The following is a 14,725-nucleotide window of genomic DNA, read 5'->3' as shown; positions in this document are numbered from 1 at the left end:
CACTGACTACCTAGTCAGTGTCGCCAGCCAACTCCAGGGCACAAGGGGGCAGCCGCGGCCTGGACAGGGGGGACAGGTAAGCGGCTCCCTACTTGTGGGGAGCCGGAACTTCTAGCTGTTTTTGTCGGTGGGGGGGGCAGCCGTCAGTAGTCCGGGCAGCGGTGTACAGCCTTCTCTGTGCTAACTCTAGACCACCAGGGACGCTAAATGCAAACAGGGATGCCATATTAGGCTACAGGTCCCTGTGGTTGGCTAGATGGGGGTGGAACTTTTCCCTATTCTCTCCACCCCCACCCCTTTGGCTGGTATCTGTTATGTGCTCCTCACTGGAGGCTCCTCTCTCTGTGCAAGACAGCCTGCCTGCGCGGAGAGTGGACCTCCTGTCTCCCCTAAACCTCACTGTCGTGGTGCCAGGTTTTTAGTAATCCCCTTCCTCTCCTATTGGTGCTTGTTGCAGGGAATATTGTACCTAATATCTCTATAAATGTATATATCTTCACAGAAGTACATATACATATAATTTCAGCACTTGAACAGTATACTGGGTCTGTCTGTTTGATAGTTAACCTAACAGTTTATTATTTTTCATACATTTCAATATACTTGCAGTTTGCTAGTAAATTAATGTAGTCACAGTTATTACTGTTTTTCAGAATTAGGGGTAAATTTACTAAAGTGAGAGTTTTTAGAAGTGAGTTTTAAGTGTTGTTGCCCATAGCAACCAATCAGATTCTAGCTATTATCTTCTAGAAGGTGCTTGGTAAATGTTAAGTAGAATCTGATTGGTTGCTATGGGCAACATCACTTTTAAAACTCACTTCTAAAAACTCTCACTTTAGTAAATTTACCCCTTAGTGTCTAATACTCATTAGTATTTTTACCAACACATTCTGATATACATTTCACCTATAGGTACACATGTTATGCCATTGATATACATTATTTAGCTGAAAGTTGGTTATTTGCCTTCTTACTGTATTTGTTATAAGTAGTCACTTCACTGTGTTTGGGGCTTAGTGTTCCATATATAGTGCATGTGGAAAGTATTCACAGCACTTCACTTTTTCCACATTTTGTTGTGTTACAGCCTTATTTCAAAATTGAATGAATTCATTTTTGTCCACAAAATTCTACACACAATACCCCATTAAGACAACGTGTAAGAAGTTTTTTGGAGATTTTTGCAAATTTAGTTTAAAAAAAAAAAAAAAAAACGAAGAAATCACATGTACATAAGCATTCACAGCCTTTGCCATGAAGCTCAAACTTGAGCTCAGGTGCATCCTGTTTCCACTGTTCATCCTTAAGATGTTCCTACAGCTTAATTGGAGTCCACCTGTGGTAAATTCAGTTGATCTGACATGATTTTGAAAGGCATATACCTGTCTATATAAGGTCCCACACTTGACAGTGCATGTCAGAGCACAAACCAAGCATGAAGTCAAAAGAAATTGTCTGTAGACCTCCGAGACAGGATTGTCTCAAGGCACAAATCTGGGGAAGGGTACAGAAAAATATCTGCTTTGAAGGTCCCAATGAGCACAGTGGTCTCCATCATCCGTAAATGGAAGAAGTTCGGAACCACCAGGACTCTTCCTAGAGTTGGCCGGCAGTATAAACTGAGCGATCGGGGGAGAAGGGCCTACTCGGGGAGGTGACCAAGAACCTGATGTCAGAGCTACAGCATTCCTCTGTGGAGAGAGGAGAACCTTCCAGAAGGACAACCATCTTTGCCGCAATCCACCAATCAAGCCTGTATGGTAGAGTGGCCAGATGGAAGCCACTCTGTAGTAAAAAGCACATGGCAACCCGCCTGGAGTTTTCCAAAATGCACCTGAAGGGCTCAGACCATGAGAGACAAAGATTGAACTCTTTGGCGTCAATGCCAGGCGTTATGTTTAGAGGAAACCAGGCACCACTCATCACCAGGCCAATACCATCCCTACAGTGAAGCATGGTGGTGGCAGCATCATGCTGTGGGGATGTTTTTCAGCGGCAGGAACTGGGAGACTAGACATGATAGAGGGAAATATTAATGCAGCAATGTACAGGGACATCCTGGATGAAAACCTGCTCCAGGGCGCTCTTGACCTCAAGGAGTGGCTTCAGGACAATTCTGTAAATTTCCTTGAGTGGCCCAGCCAGAGCCCAGATGTGAAATTCGATTGAACATCTCTGCAGAGATTTGCAAATGGCTGTGCACCGACGCTTCCCATCCAACCTGATGGAGCTTGAGAGGTGCTCAAAGAGGAATGAGCGAAACTACCCAAAGATAGGTGTGCCAAGCTTGTGGCATCCTATTCAAAAAGACTTGAGGCTGTAATTGCTGCCAAAGATGCATCAACAAAGTATTGAGCAAAGGCTGTGAATACTTATGTACATGTGATTTCTTAGTTTTGTTTTGTTTTTATTATTAATTTTGCAAAAATCTCCAAAAAACTGTACACTTTGTCATTATGGGGTATTGTGTGTAGAATTTTGAAGACAAAAATTAATTTATTCCATTTTGGAATAAGGCTGTAACATAACAAAATGTGGAAAAAGTGAAGCGCTGTGAATACTTTCCGGATGCACTGAATCTAGACCACTTATTAATTTATTTGTGGTGTCTCTGTTCAGTGCTCCTGCCACCACACAACACTTAGTTTCTTTATGTGTGTTCGCGTGCCTTTACAGTTTTTCCAGGTAAGCTATGTCTTCCAAGGGACCTCTGCCACGACCTCCCAGGAGAGGGGTACTCCTGTGCTGCGTGCCTATACTTGCAGAGCTTGTAAATAATAATTTTTTTCTTGTTCAGCCCTGAATCACACTGGCTTTTGTGAACGTTGCTCTGTGGAGGTACAGGATGAGTCCCTTTCTGAGTTAATCCCCCCCTCACAAGAACTGACATGGGCAACTGTGCTGTCGCATGCCATGTGGGAACTAGCAGCTTCCATGCCCCCTCAGCCTTCTGCAGCCGTCATCGGGGGGACCTCAACCCACTCTCGGGGACTCCACAACATCTCCTCTCTGAGCCTGCTTGGGTTCAAGGGCTGTCCCAATCAGTCCAGGGCCTGCTACAGTCTCTAGTTCCTTACAACACTTGCTAGACCCTTCAGTTAATCGCATAGTTCCCAGAAAGGGGAATTCTACGCCTTTACATGCAGAATACGAGTCTCAGTCAGACTCCTCAGACCTTGAGGAAAAATTGTCCCAGACTTCGGATGTCCTCTCTTGTTCAGGAGGACCACGTGGCACAGATCGATGTTGACGCTTTGGTAAAGGTGGTGAGATATACTTATCAAAGATGCTGTTATATCACCAGCCTCGGAGGCTCCCCTCTCTGCGCATAGCTGCCTGCGCGCACGGAGAGTGGACCTCCTGTTTCCCCTAAATCTCACTGTCATGATGCCAGGTTTTTAGTAATCCCCTTCAAATGTAAGAAATAGGACCAGTTCGTTTTTCCTTCCTTTGCTCAATTGGAGGATCTTTTGGCAGAGGCTTGGTCACTCCCTAACAAGAAGTTCTTGGTGTCCAAACGGTTGTCCTCCTCCTAACTCTTCCTCCTAATGATCGAAAGTGGGAATCTCCCCATGTGGATGCACACATCGCACGGTTGGTTAAGTCAACCACTCTTCCTATTCCTAATGTGGCCTTTCCCAAGGACCCCAGAGACCGGATGATGGAACATTTTCTAAAGTCCATATATGCCAATTCCGGCGCTGCCGTGTGCCTAGCTCTTACTTCGGCCTGGGTAGCCAAAGCGTTGGGTAAATGGGTGGATTCCCTGGAGGAAGGCCTAAACTCAGAAGCTCGCAAATCAAATCTCCCTGATAGTCCCTATCCCATCTCCCCAGAGAGGTACAGGTTTTTACTCAAATCTGTTCCTCGTTGAAAAGCTGGATGGTTCCTTCCATCCCATCCTCAATGTCCAGATGCTCAAAATATTTCTAACGGTCCCCAGGTTTAGGGTGGAATCACTTCCTTAAATCATACAGGCCCTGCAGCCAAATGATTTCATGGCCTCCTTGGACATTCAGGATGCCTACTTACATATTCCTATCCAGGAGGATCATCAGCGATTCCTCCGCTTCACAGTCCAAAAAGACCACTGTCAGTTTCGGGCCTTGCCTTTTGGACTCTACAGCACCTCGCGTGTTCACAAAGGTCACGGCTGTGATGGCAGCACACCCTTCCCTCAAAGGGGTCCGGATTCTACCATACCTGGATGACTTCCTTCTGTTGGCCCAGTCTTTGGACACTCCACAGGAACATATCAGTCTTACCCTGGACTTACTGCAGTCATACAGCTGGCTGATCAGTTGGCGCAAGTCCAGCCTGACCCCATCTCAAAACATGCTCCATCTGGGTGCTCTCCTTGGGGTATATTTACTAAAGTGCGGGTTTTTAGAATTGCAAATGTTGCCCATAGCAACCAATCAGATTCTACTTAACATTCATCTAGCACCTTCTAGAAGATAATAGCTAAAATCTGATTGGTTGCTATGGGCAACATCACCACTTCTAAAAACCCGCAAAATCCCTTCAGTCCCTAATCCAGAACTTTCTCAAACCGCGCAGAGTCTCGATACATTTGTGTATGCAGGTTCTGGGCAAGATGGTCTCCATCTTCGACATGATGGAGTATGCACAATTCTATTCCAGTCCTCTACAACTGGAACATCTGCAGAGGTGGAACCGCTCTCCTCTACATCTCAAAGCCCAAACAACTGTCCAGGTAGGTGCGCCTCTCTTTCTCGTGGTGGCTCCAGTCATCTCACCGCAACAAGGGTCGGCCATTCCTTATACAGGAGTGAGTCCTTCTGACTAGGGATGTCCATATAAGCAGCAGTGGTGTAATCACAGGATGTCACTCATTTCCGGGCCCGTGGTCCGTTCACGAGACAGACCTCCAGATAAATATACTGGAGTTTCGAGCGGTTGTCTGCGCTCTTAGTCAGGCCCTTCCTCCAACTCAGGGCAGCGAAGGTCGCATACATCAATCATCAGGACAGTACCAAGAGTCTGGCTGTCATTAGAGAAGTAAGCCGCATTCTCAATTGGGTGGAATGGTTTTTTTCCCGTCTAGTCTGAGGACTGTATCCCAGGAGTCCAGAATTGGTAGGCGGACTTCCTCAGCAGGCAGGATGTTCATTCAGGCGCGTGATTCCTACATCCCGAAGTGTTGCTGATGCTGGTTCGTCGCTGGAGTTGTCTGTACATCGACTTGATGGCCTCCAGCCACAACAACAAGCTGCCTCGGTACGGCTCCCGAACCAGAGACTCAGAGGCATTCTTGGTAGATGCCCTAGCAGTCCCGTGGACCTTTTAATTGGTCTACCTTTTATCCTCCAATTGCTCTCTTAGTGTGGGTCCTGGTACGCAGACTTGCACAGTCTGTCCATAGCAAGAGATTTCTCTGATCTGGTTATCCAGACCATGCTCTCTGCCAGAAAGCCCTCCTCGGTACGGATCTATTATAGTGTCTGGCGGACTTTTTTTCAATGGTGTTCTGCCCGGCGTAAATATCCTCTTGTATATCATCTTTCAAGGGTTTTATACTCCTTATAAATATGACTAGACCTGGAATTCCACTTGGCTTTTCTAAAGGTACAGGTGTCTGCCCTCGTGTTATTTTAACGCTGTGTGGCCAATTCCCCTGCGATTCAGACTTTCTTGCAGGTGGTCCTCCACATTCAGCCCCTCTTTGTTCCTCCAGTACATCCATGGCTCTTGGCCTTGGTGTTACATATTCTCCAGGAATCCCCATTTGAGCTGTTAGACTCAGTTGATCTCCATTAGCTGACATGGAAAACCGTTTTCTTGCTAGCTATTGCTTCATCACGCCGTGTTTTGGACTTGGGGGCGTTATCCCATCGAGCACCATATCTCGTTTTCCATCCAGACTGTGCAGTTCTTCGTACCCGTCTAGACTATCTCCTTAAGGTAGTCTCCCATTTCCACATCAATCAGGAGATCATGGTTCCATCCTTTTCAGTTTCAGACGTTACTGACTCTACAGCCATGGCCAAAAGTTTTAAAGAATGTCACAAGTATTGGTTTTCACAAAGTCTGCTGCTTCAGTTTTTATGATGGCAATTTGCATATACTCCAGAATGTCATGAAGAGTGATCAGATGAATTGCAATTAATTGGAAATTCCCTCTTTGCCATGACAATGAACTTAGGACCTGATTCAGACCCGCTCACTCGATGTGTATGCAAATTCAGCAAGGCAGGCAATCACACGGCAAAACATAAGCACACCCACTATGTCTTTGCGTGCGATCGCTCTGAATATGCAGACGCCCACTTGCGCACGTCATCTTCAGGAAGTGTATGCAGCCATTGGTAACATCGAGTACCATCGGATGCGAGCGCAGCGCTTGTGGTTGACCCTACCGCAAGCAGTGCAAGCACTTCAGTGTAAAATCCAGCCATGTGATATGTATTATGACGCTGCCTCTAAAGTATGGACGCCTCTGAAACTGCGTTGAGACGCTCATGCATGCCTGCGTTCGCAACTCCACTCAGTTTCTAGCGGCCAGCCCGTCACCACCCACAAACAGCTTCTCCTGTCAGTCACTCTGCTAGGCAACCTATGCACAGTGAGCGAACACGCTTCCTGATCTCTCGCACTGGTTCGCGCATGTGCACTGCGATACGTATGCAATCGAACCATCGGCAGCTACGAGCAAATGCATCTTAGCGAGCGAATCTGAATCGGGTCCTTAATCCCAAAAACATTTCCACTGCATTTCAGCCCTGCCACAATAGGACCAGCTGACATCATGTCAGTGAGTCTCTCGTTAATACAGGTGAGAGTGTTAATGAGGACAAGGCTGGAGATCACTGTCATGCTGATTGAGTTAGAATAACAGAATGGAAGCTTTAAAAGAAGGGTGGAGCTTGAAATCATTTGTTCATCCTCTGTTAACCATGGTTACCTGCAAGGAAACACGTGCAGTCATCACTGATTTGCACACAAAGGGCTTTACAGGCAAGGATATTGCTGCTAGTAAGATTGCACCTAAATCAACCATTTATCGGATCATCAAGAAGAGAGGTTCAATAGTTGTGAAGAAGGCTTCAGGGTGCCCAAGAACATCCAGCAAGCGCCAGGACCGTCTCCTAAAGTTGATTCAGCTGCGGGATCGGGGCATCACCAGTGCAGAGCTTGCTCAGGAATGGCAGCAGGCAGGTGTGAGTGCATCCTCAAGCACAGTGAGGCGAAGACTTTTGCAGGATGGTCTAGTGTCAAGAAGGGCAGCAAAGAAGCCACTTCTCTACAGGAAAAACATTAGGGACAAACTGATATTCTGCAAAAGGTACAGAAATTGGACTGCTAAGGACTGGGGTAAAGTTATTTCTCTGATGAATCCCCTTTCAGATTGTTTGGGGCATCTGGAAAAACGCTTGTCTGGAGAAGGAAAGGTGAGCGCTGCCATCAGTCCTGTGTCATGCCAACAGTAAAGCATCCTAAGACCATTCATATGTGGAGTTGCTTCCCAGCCAAGGGAGTGGGCTCACTCACAATTTTGCCTAAGAACACAGCCATGAATAAAGAATGGTACCAAAATATCCTCCAAGAGCAACTTCTCCCAACCATCCAAGAACAGTTTAGTGACTAACAATGCATTTTCCAGCATGATGGAGCACCTTGCCATAAGGCAAAAGTGATAACCAAGTGGCTCGGAGAACAAAACATCGGAATTTTGGCTCCATGGCCAGGAAACTTCCTAGACCTTAATCCCATTGAGAACTTGCGGTCAATCCTCAAGAGGTGGGTGGACAAACAAAAACCCACAAATTCTGACAAATTCCAAGCATTGATTAGGCAAGAATGGGCGGCCATCAGTCAATATGTGGCCCAGAAGTTGATTGACAGCATGCCAGGGTGAATTGCAGAGGTCTTGAAAAAGAAGGGTCAACACTGCAAATATTGACTCTGCATAACCTTAATGTAATTGTCAATAAAAGCCTTTGACACTTATGAAATGCTTGTAATTTTACTTCAGTATAACAGCTGACAAAAAGGTCTAAAAACACTGAAGCAGCAAGCTTTGTGAAAACCAATACGTGTCATTCTCAACTTTTGGCCATGGCTGTAGTATATCAAACTATATCGCAGCAGTATAAAAAAGAGGTATTTGCCCACCTCCCTCAAATATTTAAAAAACGACTGACTCTAGGTCATCTCTACTTACGCTGGATGTGATCCAGGCTCTTCGCACTTATGTCCATTGGACCATGGAGTTCCGCAAATCAGACTCTCTCTTCATCCTTTATGATGCTCACAGGCGAGGCTGGCCAGCCAGCCTCTAAACAAACCTTGGCTCATTGATTGTGCCTCTCTATTCAGCAGGCCTACCTGTTGGCAAAGAAACCGGTTCCAGCCTTGCTCAGGGCTTATTCTATGAGGCCTGTTGGGGCCTCTTAGGCACCGTGGTGCCTCTGCGGAGCAACTCTGTAAGCCTTATGGTCCTTTGCCCATACCTTCATCAAATTTTACAGCTTTGACACCTTCGCCTTGGCTGATGCAGTCTTTGGGCATCGGTTCCTTAGCGCAGCATGAGAGTCCCAGTTTCCTCCATGGATTCAGAAAAAAGGATTTTACAGGTAAGACAAAAATCCCCTTTTCTAGTTAGGACAAATAGCTCCATTTGATACATTTTGATATAGCTGCACTTTTGTGATTCTTTTTGGATATATAATTATCCATATATTGAGCGACTGCGCAGATCTTAATATTTCCTTTATACTCTATATAGAAAATACACCATATTTTCTGCATCTGCTGCTGCTATTTTGTTGGCAGATCAATCAGTTAATTATATATAACTTACAAAATAGTAGCTTGCACCAAATTAAGTGTTGATTTTAGTGTTGTTAATATCTGTATAAACTCCTGTACATAATTACTGTGTATGTCATCATTTATTGTTCATTAGGTAGATGTGTGTATTATTATTATTATTATCCTTTTTTAATATGGCGCCACAAAGGTTCCGCAGCGCCTTACACAGTACATAAATGAGCACACAAGAAAGACAGTTAATAGTAATACAAAACAATGCAGGACAAGGACAAAAGTTTTCCCCCACTCCTATATCATATGTGTAGACACTGGATTAATATTTCCTTACTCATTTCCTTTTTATCAGGGTGTTTCCACACTTATAGACATCCCTGTATTATAAAGATTTTAATAAACTTTGTACTCGAAAATGCTTTCTTTTTTTTTTTTTTTTGTACAGAGACAAAAACAGCCATGTATAATCGTTTTAGACATTTAAACAAGTATATACGAGGGTGATTCAATAAATAAGGACCTCTCAATGCGTAAATTTATTCAACTAGTAGATCTACATATCAATAGTATGGCCTTGGTACAGATTATTTTTTCCATATAGCCCCCATTCTTATCTAACCATTTGTTTCAATGGTACACCAAGGCATCTATCCCTAATAGAGGAAATCCGTGCCAAGTGCCTGAAGCCAAGGGAATGACGGCATGCTGAGCTTCACCATCGGTTGCGAATTGCCTTCCACCCAGGTGTTTCTTCAATAACATGAAAGCGCCTGTCCTCCTGAATCAGACCTTCAATGCAACACAAATCGACATCTGTGGTGGACGTGTTTAGCGGGCTGGATTGCTGATCATCTTGAACGTCTGTCTTGCCGTTATCAAAGGCAGAGCATCAAACCTATTTCCGGCGATGAATTTCTTCTGCTGATGTGTGCCCTTTAGATGCAGAAATCTGATCATGCTACTTAATGTTTAAACATGTTCCATCTGCCCTGCCATCTTACAACTGAAGTTGGGACAGTATGACTGATAAGAGGCGCAGTCTAATGGCTGCGAGGGGAAGCGGTGGTCTACCTGCTCTGGCCTGGTGGGAAATTAGAATGAAATAGAGAACATTACAAACGAGAGGTCTGGTTACTTTACTTATTGAACCACCCACATATTTTTGCGAAACAGAATTAAATGTTACTAAGGAAGATATGTGTTAGACATGAAGTTGTGCGAGCCATACATCTACGGCCCAAATCCCTGTTCTACCGAACCGTCGGCAGATTAGGGAAGAAACCATGTTTAAAAATCGTGACTCACCAGCAATGTTGGATTTCCCTGACCTGAGGCGGCAGAATGTGGAATTGGAGCAATCCAACGTAGCTGTATGGGTCCCATTACAAGAACAGATCTTTTTAAAGTATAAATGTAGAGGATGGATATTCTCATTCAGTACTGGATTACTGCAGGTATTGGAAGACTCCCTTAGTGATGAATCTGGAGAAATTGAAGGAACACACAGAAAATGTAATTTGGATAATGTGGAATCTTTGCTAAAAAAAAACATATATAAGGCCATGAGAATGACTAAAACAACAAAATCCATATCAGTACAAAGATCTTTTTTTTGAAGAGCACAGCTGCAAGACCAGAATGTTCCCATGACATGAGGTGGTAAAGGATTTAGAGGACATGAATCCACCCCCTAAAGAGTGGACAGTGTACAAGTAGAGGTTACCATGGCAACCAATCAGCATTTATCAAGTAAATTCTATAACATGACCACTCTTTAGAAAGCTTGAAACATCTGCCCTTTACTCCATTATGCATGAAAACAGCTAGACAAACATCAGGCTAATGCGAAATTATATGATGAAAAGAGACTGAATGGAATTGTGTTTCTTAAGTAGATGAAGCCATGGTCAGCCTATATGCTAGAACTACAATTCTTGCAGATGATGATCCTCTTATAGACCCTAAATGCAAAGTGCTTTCCCAAAACTTCATAGTTCTTGAGGAACCACATTTAAATCCGGTATCATCAGCGACTCAGTGCCTAGAAATCTAAAAGAGATACTCCACACGGACATAGAGGAGACGGTAATCAGGCAATACCTGTTAAGAAGTATGGATATTATACAAACAGGAATTGCATTTCTGTGTGATGATTCTTTAGAGACCATTGTTTCTTCAGAAATATCTATTACATCAACAATCATGGCCAGAAGAGCTGTTATTGGGTAGCAGTCTGAAAAGAGATTTGCTAACATTCCATTTGAAAGGACTTTCTGATTTGGAGAGAAACTAGATTCTATGATAGTGAAATCCTCTAAGGTAGTCTATCAGACTGTCACAGGAGTAAAGGTCCAACCAAGGGGGATATGTATCAAACCTAGAGAGAGTAGAAGGAGATATTACCCATAGCGAACAATCAGCTTTTATTTATTTCATAGAATGTAATTAGGGGCAGATGTACCACATTTTAAGTATTCCCAACTTCAAATGTTAGCATTCAGAGATGTAATAACCAAAAACCAGGAAGGAAATACAATAGGTAGAATGTTCCTTCTACCTCTAGACAACCTTTTTGAGCTGTCAAGATTAAGCGGGAGATGTATCAAACCTTTGAGAGATATAATGTGGAGGTTTCCCATAGTACCCAATCAGCTTCTATCATTTATTTAGCACAGTCTATAAAATAACAGAAGCTGATTGGTTGCTAGAGGTATGTCTCCACCTGTCCTCTTTAAGTTTGATACTTCTCTACATTATGTCTCTCAAAGGCTTGATACATCTTCCCCAAAGAGTGAAGGGCAAAACCAAAGGACCCCACACTGATCATTGCCTGGGTCAGTCCTCACTTGCATCAGCTGGAGCAGAATTGAGCAGTATGCAGACAAATGGTTACATTCTGTCAAAGACCAAAGGTTTTAGACATCATATAAAATGGATACAAGATAGAGCTCCATCAATACTCAAAAGTAACTATCTTTGTGCAGTTCAGGACTTCGTCAGACTCAGCAGCGCTAGAATTTACGCAGAACAGTCAACAAGCTTTAGTCACACAATAACAATTTCTCCAATTACTTCACATTGGAAGGGATAAGGCGTCAATTTCAGACTTTCCTGGGCATGAGGTGACTGACAACTCCAGATAGTTTGTATATAATTAGTAATTTCCTTTAAGGCCATTAGCACAAGGGACAATCATCCATACAGCAGATGTTTAAGACGCTACCTTACATCTTCCAGTTTCAGTTTAGCACAGGAAGTTTTTCTTTGTGTGGATCATGGGAAAACACTTCCAATTCCCCTATCTGCATTTCAACCATGAAACGTCTCCATGAACCTTTTCAAAAGTACTGATGACCGTGGTTGAATTAAGAAAACAGGAGATCAAGATATAGCCATACTTGGATGACATCCTGGTGATAGAGGGGTCAACATTTGTGACACACCAATGCCCGTGCTATCCACCTGGGGCTGAGTACTAGCAGAGAAGGGGACTGTACAGCTGGATGTTCTGCAATGACATGGGAAGAGCTGCCGAAATTCCGCCTCAGACATCTTTCTGTAGCCAGTGCACAGAGAATATTGGCAAGTGTACAACATCAGTCTATCTGGAACTACCAAAAAGTCTAGAAGGGCTAATAGTGATGACATATTTCAGTGCTACAGGCAAGAGAGCTTATCTCCTGACATGTATAGTGCAATATACAAGAAGTCCATCAGTTTCAATAAGTACTAGGGAAATATCTCAGAGTACTGGAAGAAGGGGTGTATCTAGGGGTCCGAGCGCCCCTGGCAAGTAAGGGACTGGCTCCCTCCCCTTTGTCAGTTAGTAAACAGATATAGATATACTGTACCTAGCACTGCACATACATATACATAGCACACATACTGTACATGGCACACCACACACACACACAGTGCACACATACCTAGCACTGCACATACATATACACAGCACACACACACATTGTACACACATACCTGGCACTGCACATACATATACATAGCACACATACAGTTTACACACATACATAGCACTGTCTGGAAGCACAGCTACAGTATGATGTCGGAGATATCAAAACTTTTACCTGGGGCTGAAAGAAAGTGAATGCATCATTATTTAGGCAGTCAATTTGTTACAGGAGAAAGGTCTCTACATTACAAAGTCTTCCAGTTGCTGATAAAAAGGATTGCTAAAATATCAAGATTCAAATTTAAATTCTAGGGACAGAAGAATTGGATGCACTGACAATTCCATGGAAGTTTGAACTAGTCTCTGTCTCTTTCCATTTCCTCTCATCTCTCGTCTGCTGAAAAGTTTAATATAGAGAAAGTAGATATTATAGTAATTCTTCTATTTTAGCCATGGTGTCTATGGTTCCCAGTGGCTTGGGAAATTCTCCTGGAGTATCAAATCTGTTGCAGTAGGGTGAACCTTTCAGCAACTAAGTTTATTGGCACAGACATTGAGCGGGAACTGTTCAGATATAAACTACCATCAGAGTCAGTAACCAATACACTCTTGCAAGCTAAGAAGAGAAACTCTTCTATGGTGTTTTTCACAGTTTATTCAATGGTGTCAACCTAGAACAGGGGTAGGGGTGTCTAACATGCGGCCCTCCGCCTGCAGCGGAACTACACAGCATGCACTGCCATAGTATTGCTATTGGGGCATGCTGAAACTGTGGCAGGGCATGCTGGGATATGTAGTTCCACAGCAGCTGGAGGACTGCATGATCTAAAATATAGGCTGCCATTCCAAATATCCTTAATTTTTCCTAGATGGACTCAGTAACGGGTTGGGTACGCTATCCCAGCGCTGATAATGCCAGTGGTCGAAATCCCAATGGTGGAAATCCCAATGCGTACAAGCAAGGAAAAGGAACTCTTCTATGGTGTTCTTCAGAGTTTATTGCATAGTGTTAATCAGTTAAAGCTGACATTCCAAAAATGCTTAATTTTTTCGAGATGGACGTAATCCCACAATCCCGGCACTAATAATGTCTGGGTCAGAATCCCGGCAGTGTAATCCCGATGGTGGAAATCCTGATGCATACATATTCTACCCATAACCCACCTTTCCCGCAGCCTAACCCTTACCCTCCCCACCCGCAGCATAATCCTCCCCCTACTTACTAACCCTAATACTTTCCGTCAGGATTGCAGTCATCAGTATTCTGGAGCCAAGCATTGCCTGCGTCAGGATGGTGACTACATCCCCTCAGTAACAAGTCTTCCCTTATCCACACTCCGGGTCTGATACAGAGTTGCACGGAAATCCATTTTGTGGATGATTCTAGTGATTTCTAGCACAGACTGCATCCGAGCATACGCAACTATGAGCAACAACAGGCAATTATTTCAGAATATTACGTTGCATCTCCATTTGCAGTTAGAGAGGCGTAACTGGCTGGCAATGACGGGGCATTCACACTTAGGCTAAGTGGAGTGAGGGAGTGTAGTGGTCTTGTGGACGGAATTGTGGGCTATGTAATTGTGCGTACACAGAGATCTGTACATTTCTGGACAGCTCTCTTGTGCCAGGTATAGAGCTGGTGTAAGTGCGCACTGACAATGATGATGGCTACTTCCAAAGCGGTTGGAAAGGGGCATAGATGGGTGCAGTTCGGCATAGAGGTAATATCTGCATTTAGGTCCATGGACACAAAACAAGTGTAATTGCATACACATTGTGTGCAATTCTGAATCAGAATGGTTTTCTTGGAGACTAAGGCCCTCATTCAGAGCCGTACGCTCTGAGCAGAGCGCACGCTCTGAATGAGGGCCGGCCTCCATGAAAAAGGAGCGTCCTCCTGGACGCTCGTATAGCTGTGGGTGACCACCCACAGGCTATACGAGCGTGCAGTTTGATGGCCGCGATGGTCTTGACCATCGCGACCATCGAAACTGCGAGCCGGAGCCTGCGGTTGAGGTTTTC

Source organism: Taudactylus pleione, unplaced genomic scaffold (assembly GCF_031769625.1).
Source record: "Taudactylus pleione unplaced genomic scaffold, aTauple2 ptg000218l, whole genome shotgun sequence".
Lineage (NCBI taxonomy): Eukaryota > Metazoa > Chordata > Amphibia > Anura > Myobatrachidae > Taudactylus > Taudactylus pleione.
The sequence above is the reverse complement of the archived record's forward strand: the minus strand, read 5'-3'. Positions refer to the sequence as shown.